The sequence below is a fragment of the Pogona vitticeps genome, chromosome 3 (genome assembly GCF_051106095.1).
Source record: "Pogona vitticeps strain Pit_001003342236 chromosome 3, PviZW2.1, whole genome shotgun sequence".
Lineage (NCBI taxonomy): Eukaryota > Metazoa > Chordata > Lepidosauria > Squamata > Agamidae > Pogona > Pogona vitticeps.
The window spans coordinates 217525844-217539688 of record NC_135785.1 but is presented as its reverse complement, the minus strand read 5'-3'; the positions used below and the strand labels follow the sequence as shown (position 1 = coordinate 217539688).

The following is a 13845-nucleotide window of genomic DNA, read 5'->3' as shown; positions in this document are numbered from 1 at the left end:
AGTCTCCAATATTCCATTTTTGGGCAAGGTTTTGGAGTTTGTGGTGGCATCCCAGCTCCAGAAGTTCTACGATGTTGCAGTTTATCTAGATCCATTTTAGTCTGGCTTCAGGCCTGATTATGGAACAGAGATGGCTTTGGTCACCTTGGTGGATGACCTACACGAGGGTGAAGGATATATACTGGTTCTTCTAGACCTGCCATATTTTTCTTTATTAAATACCATTGTCCAATCTTTCTGAATCATTTCACATGTCCACCATATGAAAATATGTGCCAAATTCTTTCTTACATTTCCAACAAATAAATGGTACTTCATTATTCATTAAGTTCAGTTTCACTGGAGTAAAATACCATCTCCATATTAATTTATAATAATTGTCTTTAATCCTTATGGATATACTCTTCAGTATTCTTTTATTCTACATCTTCTTTCAATCTTCAACACTAATTTCCTCATTTAAATTTCCCTGCCATACCTCTTTAAGAGTACTTAATTTATTTTCTACCTCTATCTGTTAAATATTATATTATACGTGTTATTCCGTCTTTTACTTTTATTACCTTCTGCCTTTTTTTTCAATAATTTCTTCAAAGTTTGTTAAAAATTTACACTCTCCTAATATTTTTCTCCATTCATTGTTCCAGTTTCCTAATTGAAATATATTCAGACAGGACATTCCTCCTTCTCCTAATAATACAATAACCAATCTGGTAACTCCTTGTTCTACTAATAACTATTTTATACCTTTCTAAAGATTTTCAGGAAATCTTCCTAATTCAACCACTTAACTTAATGGAGAAATCAATGGACTTAACATTATCCTATAGCTTTTCCAGAAGAAGTTGAAATTGTTAAAGATATTGTATACCATTGTTCAATCATCAATCCAAATGGATACTGCAGCCACGACATAAGAATACTGATACTTGGAAGGCCAGCAATGAAGAAATTAAAAAAGTTTATCAAGTGTAAGGATGTGTCATTGGAGACCAAGATGAAGATCATCCACACTTTTGTATCCCAGACACCATATATCCCAGACAGGTATATATGGGTGCGAAAGCTGGACACTATAGAAAGCTGATAGGAAAAAAAATGGATTCATTTGCAATGTGGGGCTAGAGGAGAGCTTTGCTGATACCCTGGACTGCCAGAAAGATGAACAAGTGGGTCCTAGAGCAAAGCAACCCTGAATGATCTCTGGAGGCAAAAATGTTGAAACTGAGGCCGTTCTGCTTTGGGCACATCATGAGTAGATGGGATTCTCTAGAACAGACAGTAATACTGGGAAAGGTGGAAGGCCAAATGCAAAATGAATTGACTTTCTAAAGGAGCCACAGTTTTAAGCTGAGCAGGGCTGTTGAGGACAGGGCATTTTGAAGGTTGATAATTTGTAGGGTCACCATAATTCAGAGGTGGCTTGATGGCACATAACAACAACAAAAAGAGGAAAACTTAGTTATTTTAAGGTGCATGCAAGACAACTTGATAACTTCTTGAAGGAGCCTATGTGAGATCTTCCTCCTTTGGAAGCTTATCTCAAGTTGGTGCACATCCCTAGTAATCATGCCTCATCTCCCTTTCCTCATGAAATCAGTACTTTGGTTATGTAGTAGGTTGTATCCTTTGAGATTGATAATGGACGACCATAGAAGGAAAATTTCCTACTTTGGCCTCTGTTCTGCAGTCATGTGTGGGCCCTAAAAACTCTTCAGTATTAGAAGATTTGCATTGAGTGTCTGTTTTGTTCTGTTTGTTTGCTTTTTTAATGCATCAGTCTTCAGCAATGGGAGATAGAGTATAGAGAGCTGCAGACTTAAGATAGGAACAAGAAACATTTCTTACATAGATTTCCTTAACTTTGCTAACATTCAAGTCAATATGAGGAGTGGTGCACTTCTCCCTCTCTCAAACACATATACGTAATATGATTTGATGGAAGTTTAAAATATCCCTCTTATATCTAGCATATGCATGTACCAGAAATGGAAATCATGTGGCTCATGGCCACATATAGCTCCCTAAGAGCACTCCAACACTGGAGACATTCAAGAGAAAATTCGGCAACCATCTGTCAGATCTGCTTTGATTCGGGGTACCTGCACTGAGCGAGGGCCTGGACTAGATGGCCTTATAGGCCCCCTCCAACTCCATTATTCTATGATCTTATGATTCTATGACTGCTTTTTCAGCTCCCAAATCTTCCCAGAACATAAGAAAGAAAGAAAGAAAGAAAGAAAGAAAGAAAGAAAGAAAGAAAGAAAGAAAGAAAGAAAGAAAGAAAGAAAGAAAGAACTCATCTTTTTTCAGAGATGAGAAGAACAGAAATGGAGCAGATCTTCTGGCCAATTCTAGTTTCATTTGGAAGGGCTGCCCATACATAGTGTATATAAACGTATTTATGCAACTCCTGATTCATATTTCTCTTTCTCTCTCCCCCCCCCTCTTTATACAGTATATAGAAAAAGACAAACCTTTTGCCTGCAAAGGTCATCTACAGCTGGATGAATGTGTGGTTCAGCCCTCTGTGTTCACATGCATTGGGGTTGCTCATTGGAAAATCTGACTCACAACGTAAGTGGGAAGACTATATCCGTAACCATGTGAATTCCTTTCCTGTTCTGTTTTAAATCTGGTTACTTGCGAAAAGGCTTTTGGTATTTAAAAGAGGTGAGGTATTTTTAATGATTATCATTCAACAGTTCAATTTTCCAAGAAGCTACAAATTCTTAAATGACCTGTTTTTCTTCTTCCGATCACCAAGAAAAAAATAGGAGCAAAATGCAGAGCAACAGTTTAGATATAGCTAAAAATATGTACATAAAGCTTACTTCACCAGCTCCTTTAGAAGTTCTGCTTAATGAAAGGTCATTCTTTATCTTTTTTAAAAAAAGAATACTTAATGTAATGCACTGTTGTGATTAAACCGAAATCTGAATGTCTTTTGAAAGTTTGAAAACTAAACAATAGTATTCAAGATAACAGAGGAAAAAATAATTTCCTTTGGAGAATGACCTTTCGTAAATGACAATCCACCTCCCTTTAGCAGATGTCAACCCTGCGCTATATACAAACAGACCACTTTGCTCAACACAGCTTTTCACAGTAAAATAAAACCAGAGAGATGTTTTGCTGCTGTTGTTCTAGAATATTCATAAGGATTTTAGGGCCTCTCTATAAAGAGTGCTCTATGTTTTCATTGTGTTCATTCATATTGGTCACCTGACTCTGTTTGCAATATATTAATAATAGACGCTTCAAAAGGACAACATACAGTATCAGATGTCTTCCTGTGCTCATCTCACTATACATACCATTGAAACTTTTTTAATATATAATTTTATTTTTTAACATAAGGGGTGACAAAAAGGAAAAGGGAACTTAGGAATTTATGGGGAAGAGGAGAGACCATAACATGCTAACAACCATTCTAAACTTAATGCCATATCATAGTTTTAGATTGTTCTGTTTTCTTTTTTCTGCCTTTTAGATTAAGCACACATTTCAGTATATGCTATTTACACGTTGCCTGTTAATTTAGTCCATTTGTTGAATAGATCCCATCTTTCTGTTGCCTTTTGTAGGGGGTAGTCCTTCATGACTTCTGATAAAATGTCCATTTCTGCTATTTCCCGTATTTTTTCAATAAGATCTTCTTGCTTCGGTATCGAAGGACTTTTCCAATTTTTTTGCATTACATACCATTGAAACTGATCTCTGTCTTTTTCTATTTTGGTCATTTCTCACATTTATAATAGAAAATGTCTCAGAAACACCAAGACAAATGAGAAAAATCAAGTATACATCCTACTTCCAATTTCCAGAATAATGTTCGGTTGGATGCAGTGTTAGGTACGTACAACTGATCAGGCAGTTCTCTTGCTTTATTTCCCTTTAGTATTCCTCCACCCCACTGAAAATGCTGCACAAAGTCATAAAGCAAAGCTAAAGCAAAGTATGCTGCTTATATACCGCCCCATAGTGCTTCAAGCACTCTCAGGCCAGTTTACAAGTTAATTATGCAGGCTGCACATTGCCCCCCCCCCCAAGCAAGCTGGGTACTCGTTTTACCAACCTCGGAAGGATAGAAGGGTGAGTCAACCTTGAGCCGGCTACCTGGGATTGAACCCCGGGTTGTGAGCACAGTTTTGGCTGCAGTACAGCAGTTTTAACCACTGTGCCATGTGGCTCTTCAGTGGACCTTTATTTATTTATTTATTTATTTATTTATTTATTTATTTATTTATTTATTTATTTATTTATTTATTTATTTGTTTGTTTGTTTGTTTGTTTATTTATTTATTTATTTATTTATTTATTTATTTATTTATTTACCACCCAATTAGTGAATTCTTCCAAGTCCTCCATACAGAGCACGTTACCATAGTCTTTCGAGACTGAAGGATGCCTAACCTAAACCTAAGTGAATTCACACTACTCTAGAAGTGTACAAACAAGCTAATCCTGACAACCACCACCTACTTCATTTCCCCAATGACATAACATAATCAAAATGGCTCTATAACCTATAGAAACCCCCAAGTTCAAATGTTAAAATTAACATCATTTGAGGGCATGGCTTTCTTAAAAGGCTGTCATATATACAATTCTGTCTTGAGCAATTTCTTAAATGTTGGGAGGGATGGAGCTTGGCAAACCTCCACTAGCAATTTGTCAGGGTGAAAGGTGGGTTAAAGGGGAGGCTATTGCTTAGAAAACCAAACTCCTCATTGTTACCTTTCTAGCTCCCCTTCTCACAGTCACCTTTAACACTGTGGATTGAGAAGAACGTGTGACATGAGAATGTGGTTTTTGGGAGAGACATTCTGACAAGTATCGAGGTCCTAAGCAATTTTGGGGTTTAAAGGTCATAACCAGCACATTGAAATGATAATGTTCGGTCTGCTGGCAAGATTCCATCACCAGCGCAGGCTGCCATTATCCCCTTCCAGGGATATTGTGAAATGCAATTGTCTCACAAGAGTGACCAGGGAAGGGAGGGGGAAAATCCCTTTGGCCTCTTCTTTTCTGGCAACCCACCTGCCTGCCCTCTATACGAGTGTGAGTTTTACTGGTCGCCTTTTGGAATTTTTGGCCTGCTTCCTGATTGGCTGTTGGATGTGGGGATTTTTTGCCTATCCCACACTGGTCTAGGAGTGATGGCATATTGATAGGTGGTTATATTTGGTCACACAGGTGGGTAGTGCCAATAGAACAGATTTCAGTGAGTCCCCTCACAACCACAGGTAAAGTATAGCTCATCTGATCTTCCAGTGCTGCAGATTGTGCGATTACAGTGCTGGGGGGGGGAGATATGCTGGGGCTGCTCCCAGAACAACAGTCAACAATGAGAAGGGTGCCGGAGGTCTGGGGGTGGTCAAATTTGTGCTGGCTGGGTTCTTGCTGTCTTCACGACAGTGAGAACTTGGGGTTTGGGACTCACCCATTATTTGGTTAGGGGTCTGTTGAGACCCTTCTGCAGAACCTGATTCTGTACTATCTCAAGACATTCCTCCCCCCCCCCATTTTATTGAGGGCATTAATGAATATTTAATAAAGTGTGGCCCATGTTTATTCCATAATAATTGTCTCGTGTCTTTATTCTGGGATAAGAGGGTAATGGAAACCGACAAGGAGCCAATGAAGGTGAGCCGACACTTTGATATATATACAAGACAGAGGTGCTCCTGGTGAGTTGAAAGGCAGATCAGGGAACAGAGATGAAGTCTGTGCTGGATGGGGTGACACTCCCCTTGAAAACCCAGGTGTACAGCCTGGATTCATCTCTGAGTCTGGATGCCCAGGTTTTGGTGGTGGCCAGGAGTGCATTTGCACAGTTAATACTAGTGTGTTCCAGCTGTGCCTGCTCCCGGAGAGGTCTGATCTGGCCACAGTAACACATGGCTCAGTTACATTCCAACTGGATTACTCTAACACATTCTGCATGGACCTGCCTATAGGAAGTGTCAGGAAACTTCAGCAGATCTAAAATGCAGCAGCTGGATTGCGAACTGAGGTTGATACCTCACTTACTGCCGAGTGATTTCCAGCCAGAATTCAAAGTGACAATACTAACCTATAAAGCCCTAAACAGCTTCAGTCCAAGCTATCTCCAGGACCGCATCTTCCTTTATGAGTTGGCTCAAGTATTAAAATCACCACAAGAGGCCCTTCTCTTGGTGCCACCATCTTCACAGGTGTGTTTGATGGGGACTTTGGGGAGGAGGCCTTTTCTGTGGTTTCTCCCAGACACTGGAACCCTCTCCCACAGGAGGCCAGACTGGCCCCATTTTCACTGTCTTCCTTCTAGCACAGCAAGGATGTTTCTCTTCAGGAAAGCTTTCCCTAACTGAATGGCTGCTGAATGGGATTTTTAAAATGGATTGTTGTACTTTACTGCATTGAATGTATTTTGGCGTTGCTTATGTTTTTTGTTATGCTCATGGATCCTTTTGATATCGTATACTCATTGTTATTAACTTAAATGCTATCTTTTAATTGTTGTAAGCCACCTTGGGTCCTTTCTAAAGTGGTTTTCTTAGGAAGGGGTCTTATTATAGTTTTTTTTAAAAAAACAGGAAGGCATGTAGTCTTCCTGAAGGGAAGTATTGATGATATGAGTGCTCTGTTTTACTATTATTTCCTTGGCAGATGTTAATAGCCAAGATGGGTGAGGATCTACAGGAAGGTGTTCGTTTGACAGCATGGAAATGCCTTGTCTTCACCTTCAGGCATCACCAATGAATGGGGTAAGCTGCAGCATACAGGGAGAAAGATCCTCCTCACCAAAGATTGGACAAAGGCACATTCCATGAGCAAAGCCTTTCAATAACAGATGCTGGATCCTATGCATTGGTTAATATCAAGAATATATTAACCGTTATCATGAAATTAGAAGTGGACAGGAAGTGCAAAAAGCATGACACTGAGCTCTGCCTTTGAATTGTAAGCAGCTGGTGAGAACTTACTTGGATGAATAAGCAGATGGCCCTCTGTCCACTACTTACAATTCTGGACTGCATTCAACTGGTTTTCCCACTGAGTTAATAGGCTTTATGTAAGTGTTGATTTACCACCCAGGAATTAATTCAGTGGTCCTGCTCTGGTATGGAATACCAATTGGATGCAGGATTTTGAGGTGTACCCAGAATTAATTTGAATGTCTTCCAAGAACTCAGGCAATGCAGTAGAAATGAAATGTACCCCCTGGTTTGGGTTGCTAGGTCTCGGGGCACTAGCTGAAATCTGGGAACTGTTATGCTTCTTTAGGTCTCTAGGCAAAGAGACAAGTCTAAGATGAGCATTACTGAAGGTGATGATAGTTCAGTTTCTGTGACTGAGGTGGCTTTAAAGCCTAGATATGGAACCTTAGCCATGCTTAGCTGGCACTAGAGTTCAATAGCTCAGTATGAAGGGATGTGTATGTGTCAACACTGTGATTCATGAGGCTATTTGCCACATAAGCCCTGGCAGCAGTGGCACAAACCTGTAGTGGGTGAGAGGAATCTCCTCTCCCAACCCTAACCTGCCTCACGTCTTTGATATAACAAGGGCTTGTTGCATGACATCCCAGTTTTTGTTGTAACATTTTGTATTTTCGTAAAGTTACTCTAGCTGCACAGCAGAAGCGCAGGATTCACAGAGTAGGATTAGTTCTAAGTTACCCAGAGTAGTTCACCTCAGAGTAGTCCACCCTTTTTGCTGGCACTTACAGTCTCTCTCAATAACTGAGATATTAGTAAGAGGGAAAACTAAAAAGGTTTCATTACTTACAGTTGAACAGGTCAAACATCAAGCTAAACAGACATGACTGCTATGAACAACAGGCCTCAACAGTCTCTTGGGAGGGAAAGAAAGTGCAGAGAGGTGTGGCTCTCTTTGAATCAGAGTCAGAATGATTGGTTAGTGCTGAATAGATCAACAGTCCCCACAGCCTAGAAAGATCCCTCTCAGCCACAACTACTGTTGTGGCAGTGTGCAAGACTGCAAAGAGGCAGCATGCAAGATTGCTAAAAATTCAAATGTTCTGCCCTTTGGTTCTCCGAAATCTCAGGGTGTAGGATGCTGTTGACTTAGTAGCCCTACGCCTAACACAGTTTACTTGAGGTTTCTTTGGTTTTCATCATAAAGCCTGTGATGACAAAACCTGCACTATTTCTGAATTGTCAATGTTAGGTTATTTAATTTATGTGTTCCTGTGAGGTGGACAGCAATACAAATCCTTCCTTTTGTTCAGAAGATTACAGGTAAATGGCCCATGACTGGAAAATAGCTGGAGAGATATTTCTGGACGGTGAGAAACACTTTGGCAAAGGTATGCATTTCTCTCCCTTCTACCTCCACCCGTGACGGATGATATGAGCAAAAGCTGTATCTGTGAGATAGAAAAGACTGTTGTTTTTATGTGAGACTAGTCAAACAGCTAGGCTTTAGAGCTAGAACTCTCTTTTGAGGGATGTCTTTTTCTGGAAATTGATATGGCAGAGTGCATTAGCTGACAAAGATGTGTAAGCTATGTGCCCCCTGCTGTGCTCAATATGTATATTTATACATCAAGTCATCTGTGGAAAAATGTAATCTGTGGCTCAATATGTATATTTAGACACCAATTCATCTACGGTGAAATATTTGCAAAGAAAATCAGTCTCATTTAAGTGTAGCTCCTGGAAGTCCTCCTGGCTCAGAGAGGTACGTGCAACAGTAGTATAATGTAATTTACTTATTGTGTTCCCATTACATTTGGGTTTTGCACAGTCAAGTTCTTGCCAAGGAGGAAGAAAAAAGTGTGATGCAGAGGGCAGGGAGGTGATGACAGAGTATAATATGAAAGGACAGAGAGTTCTGTAGTGTGAAGGTGATCTTCGTCTTTGCTGTACACAAGAATAGCCCCACTCCCACATGTCTCTGCTAGTTTCTGAACCTATCATTTTACTTGAAGGCTAAAATTTTTCCTCTTAAACATCTGTTTTCTCTCCCTCTTTCCCTGTCTTTGTAATTTTACAGAAAGTACCAGAATACTCATTCCCCCAAAGGTATGAATTGCATGTCATACTCATGTCATAGAAAGCTTCAAATCTGGCTTTCTTTTTAAAGAGAAAGTAACAGATATTGAAGGCTTACTTTATAGACATACGAGGTAAGCAAGCATGTCAAATTAGTCTTGAAAAAGAATCAGACAGCCCTCATCCCTGCAATCATGTGAAAGCCAGCACTAAAACTCAAACCTTTTTAGGCTTTGTGCATCAACTCTTTGCCCAAACAGGTCAGTGGAGAGAAGCATGTTTGTTTTGCTCTTTCGCTTCACTATTTTCATTGCTGTCTACAAGGGGAGGGCAGCTCTCTACAAAGGAAAGCTTCCTCTCTTGACAACAGTTCTTCATGCCATTTAAGAACTTGGGAGAAACAGGAGTCAATAATTTCAAGGAGGAGATAGACTTTCTTTCTGACAATTAATATGCACATGTAGAAGACAACAAGAACGAGATGGGAGAATTAGCACACTCATTCCCTTTATGTGGAGTACTTCCTTATAATAAGAATTCTGAGTATAGTATTTATCCAGCCACATTTGAACCTCTGTTCCTCAGCCTGTGTTCATTGACCCAGTCATCTAAGTGTAACACAAACGCTGGTTGCACCAAGTAGCCACCAGTTTTCAGGTAGCAGCCAGCCAGCAGCTTCCTTTGCCAGCAGGCAAAGACCTTTATTCTTATTGCATTTTGTGTGACAGCGTAATCATAGAGTAACACACAAGGCATATATCAAGATTTGCATTCTCTTTCCTCATTTCCAAGTTTGCATGTAGCATATGAAAGAATTAGAGTCACATCACTTTGTGTGATATTCATGAGACAGGGATATTGAGGGATGATCTTACCTCCTTACATGCATTACTTACTTATGCACTGAACGGGTTGCAGGGCCACATTATGCAGGCTGATTACTCCTTGTGTCCACCCACCTGAGCATGGATGCAGTTGTGCAGCCTAAATGTGCAGACCTCTGTGCACATATCCAGTTGTACTTTTTGGAACACCGTGTAGTTAGTGTTCCAGGCCTCAGTGTGTGACCTCGTGCTTGGGACTAGTTGTCATTCATGAGATTGGGGAGTAGGACCCATGTTGTGGTAGTGCTAAGACCTGCAGGACTAAAGTGTCAAGACATTTTAATTAGCACTGATTATGATACCACCTGAGTGCAATTTTGGGTTATCCTTTGGGATGGATCCATCAGGACTGATATCATGAGGGCCTCCACATTCAAACTTACTACTACATGGGGGACAGGAGTGCAGCCTTTTCTGTAGGAACAGCATGTAAAGGGGCAGTAATTGGTATGCAATTTTAATTTCTTAGTTGATTCTCACTTAGTACTGGGGTTAACCTCTGGTATGTCTACTTGCACTGTCAACAGGAGGCCCTGCTGACATTTGCACAGGCTTTGTGCATTCTTGTGTAAGTGTATTACATTAATTACAAGGTATGAGAGCCGCCCTATTTATATTTTATTATTTCAAAATTTTCAATCACCTAATCCAAACCCTGAAGAATACTTGTCATAATATATGGCTTGCTATGATACCAATCTCAGTCTCAAACTCTACAGGGACAAAGGTACATCCTAATAATTCTGTATAATTGGTCCCTTTGCACAATTAAGAAGTCAAACCATATTAATCAGGTTGTTGTTTGTATCGCAGGCACAGATGATCCCTTGGTGAAAAAAGAAAGAAAGTAAGTTCATGCAAAAGACAACTTTGAAGCCAAGAGAAACAGGCAAAATGCTTGCACATTAAGACTGCTCCACCATTCTAGTCAATATTTCGGCTTAGCCATCCAAATAGCCAAGCTATCCAAATAGCAAAATTCTTTCAGATGGAAAATATTGTCTGCTCCTAATATGGGAAAGAAGTGGAATGGATGAGACTCTTTTTCCCATTCTGGTGTCTACTGGAAATGGCTGCAATTCAGGCAGCATTTTACAAATTTCACCCTCCCACATGAAGTCTATGAAGAAGGGCTATTGCTGACATACTGTCACTGAGCAGAATAGATTAAAGCCCTCCTGCACAAGCATTCTTCAAGAACAATTGAAATCTCCTTCCCCTGTGTTTTGGGAGAAAGTATATATTTACTAAGCCAGTTCTGAACTGAGGAGAATAGAGTTTGTCTATCAGTGTATAGATGGTAATGAGAACATTAGATCAAAAGAACAGTGAGGAAAGCCATCTTTTGGGTGGACAAAAGTGAGGGCGTTTTCAGTGGCTGTTCTCAGGCTGTGAAATTCCTGTCCAAGAGAAACCAGGCTGTCCACTTCCCTGCTGTCCTTCTGCCAGCAGGCAAAGACCTTTATTCTTAGGCAGGCTTTTAATAAGTTACCTGTAAATTGCTTCTAGGAAGAGCTTTTAATGGAAGGTTTGTCTTTTTTATCTTTTAAAATGCACTGGAGTACAGTAAAGAGTTTCAGAAGAAAATCAGTCTGTGCTTTACAAACTACAACAAAGCCTTTGACTATGTGGATCATGAAAAGCTATGGGTTGTTCTGAAAAATGGGTGTGCCTCAGCACTTGATTGTCCTTATGCATAACCTGTATTGTGGACAAGAAGCTACCATTAGGACAGAATATGGAGAGAGAGAATAGTTTCCTATAGGCAAAAGTATAAGTCAAGAGTTTTTATCCCCTGGAATGCTAGATTCAAATGAAGGAGAAGTGAATATTGGTGGAAGAAACATCAGCTTTAATGTTGACAATGAAAAAATTGAAATTGTTACAGATTTTGTATATCTTGGCTCAATCCTCAATCTGAAGAGGGACTGCAGGCCAGAAATCAGAAGGAGACAGAGACTTGGAAGGGCAGTAATGAAGGAATTAGAAAAGACCAACAAGTGTAAGGATATTTTACTGGAGATCAAGAAAGACCAACAGCATCCACAGTATTTTATTCCAGATCACTATGTGTGGGTCATGAAAGCTGAAAAGTAAAGAAAGCTGACAGGAAGAAAATGTTGTTTGTTTGAAATATGGTGCTGGAGGCGAGCTTTGTGGGTAGCTTGGATTGGCAATAAAATGAACAGATCAGATCAAGCCTGAACTCTCTCTGGAGGCAAAAATAATGATCTGTGATTGTCCTGAGGCAACAAGAAAGAAGGAAAAATCAAACATGAGATGGATGGATTGACTGAAGGAATCTACAGGTTTGAGTTTAGAAGAACTGAGCTGAGCTGTTGAAGAGAGGACACTTTGGAGATCACTCCTTTATAGACTCACCATAAGGGGACCTGATGACACAGAACAATGAATTTATTTTATTTTTAGTTGTTCTGTTACTTGTGTTTTAAAATACACTGTAAACTCCCTTGGGATAAAAATGGGATATAAATTAAGTAAATAAATAAAAATGAAATATAAATGATGACTTTCTAAAGTAGTACATTGCAATTATCTTAAATAATGTTTTGAAGTTTTACCATAGTTTATTACTTTTTATTGAGCCTTCTGGAAAAGGATGGCATAAAAACAGTAAAATAAAATGGTTATTTAGAAATTTTTGTTACATAATATAGTATATAGCTGGTGTTCATTTTAGAATATGCATTTTTAAAATTACTTAATATTTGTGCAGCTATCTTTCTTCTGCTTTTTTATTATTTAACAATTAGTCATTCAGCACTCTCCCTATTAATTTAAATTTACTTCAAGATATTCATAATATCTTTGGTTTGCTATGAGGACTAATGGGATCATCACAATGTCTCTGAAAAGAAAACCTATGATCAGTAAGTCAACCAACAGTTAAGGATGCTGCTTTCTAGGAGAGGTACTGCACAGATACCAGACAAGTCGACAGTGGATGCAGAATGACAAGAAAGAAAGAAAGAAAGAAAGAAAGAAAACAAATTTGAATTTCATTTTTCTCTACATCTTTTTTTTTTTTGTAGAACAAGTTGGGCAAGAAGAATTAAAAGCCAACGAAACTTGATTAAACATTGCATCCTGTGCTGTTTTCAAAATCCTTGAAGAAAACATTTGAGTTTTTATGATTTGAGTTGTGATATGAAGCAGTGGCCAAAGATTTGTTCTAGTGATGGGTGAACTTACTTTAACAAGAAACAGTAATCAGCTTATCAAGTGACAAATTCTACATTATATGCTCAAATGAATGACTTTGAAATCTGTTCTTATATACAAACTTTTGTTCATGCACATTAAATGCATCTTGGGAATGTGTCTTCTCTGGCATTACCATGTCATGCATCACTACATTCTCATCTTTGATCAGCGGTTTTCATGAGCCCTGTGTTACGCTTAGTTTGACATGAAAGTGGGAAGCTGTTGTGAAATAACCAGAAAGAGTGAAACAGGCAGCAGAAACTGGGCATGTAACATCCTTACGTGTTTAGCCCTAACACCCAAGAAGGTAGGGATGGCAAAATATTTTCAAGTGCTCTCAATTGAGTTCATGCTTTGGTAAGAATTATGTTTTATGTATACTACTACTACTACTACTACTACTACTACTACTACTACTACTACTACTAATAATAATAATAATAATAATAATAATAATAATAATAATAAAGTACAGCTTTTTAACTTTTAATCTTTATTGCATTTAAAAAAGAAATTATAAAAATAAGTAAATAATTATCACAATATTAGCACATAACCAAAATAACTTTTTATTATCTCTTTCGCAAAACAGTAAGTCTTTAACATTGTTACTTCCTTATTTTCCATCAGAAATTTATTTTTTTCTCAATCTTAATAATAACTTTCTTTCTTTCTTTCTTTCTTTCTTTCTTTCTTTCTTTCTTTCTTTCTTTCTTTCTTTCTTTCTTTCT

General features: G+C 38.7%; 1 long non-coding RNA gene across 2 annotated transcripts; it reads left to right on the top strand.

The window, feature by feature from the left end:
- Positions 1-2456: 2456 nt before the first annotated feature.
- LOC140705644 (uncharacterized) lies at positions 2457-12897 on the top strand. 2 transcript variants are annotated; one of them, XR_013543632.1, is made up of 6 exons: positions 2457-2577; positions 3762-3855; positions 6655-6752; positions 8240-8317; positions 9007-9035; positions 10703-12897. It is a non-coding gene; the product is annotated as an uncharacterized LOC140705644 (long non-coding RNA). The 2 variants fall into 2 exon arrangements; XR_013543633.1 differs by lacking the exon at positions 9007-9035 and having other exon boundaries at positions 10703-12419.
- Positions 12898-13845: the final 948 nt, after the last annotated feature.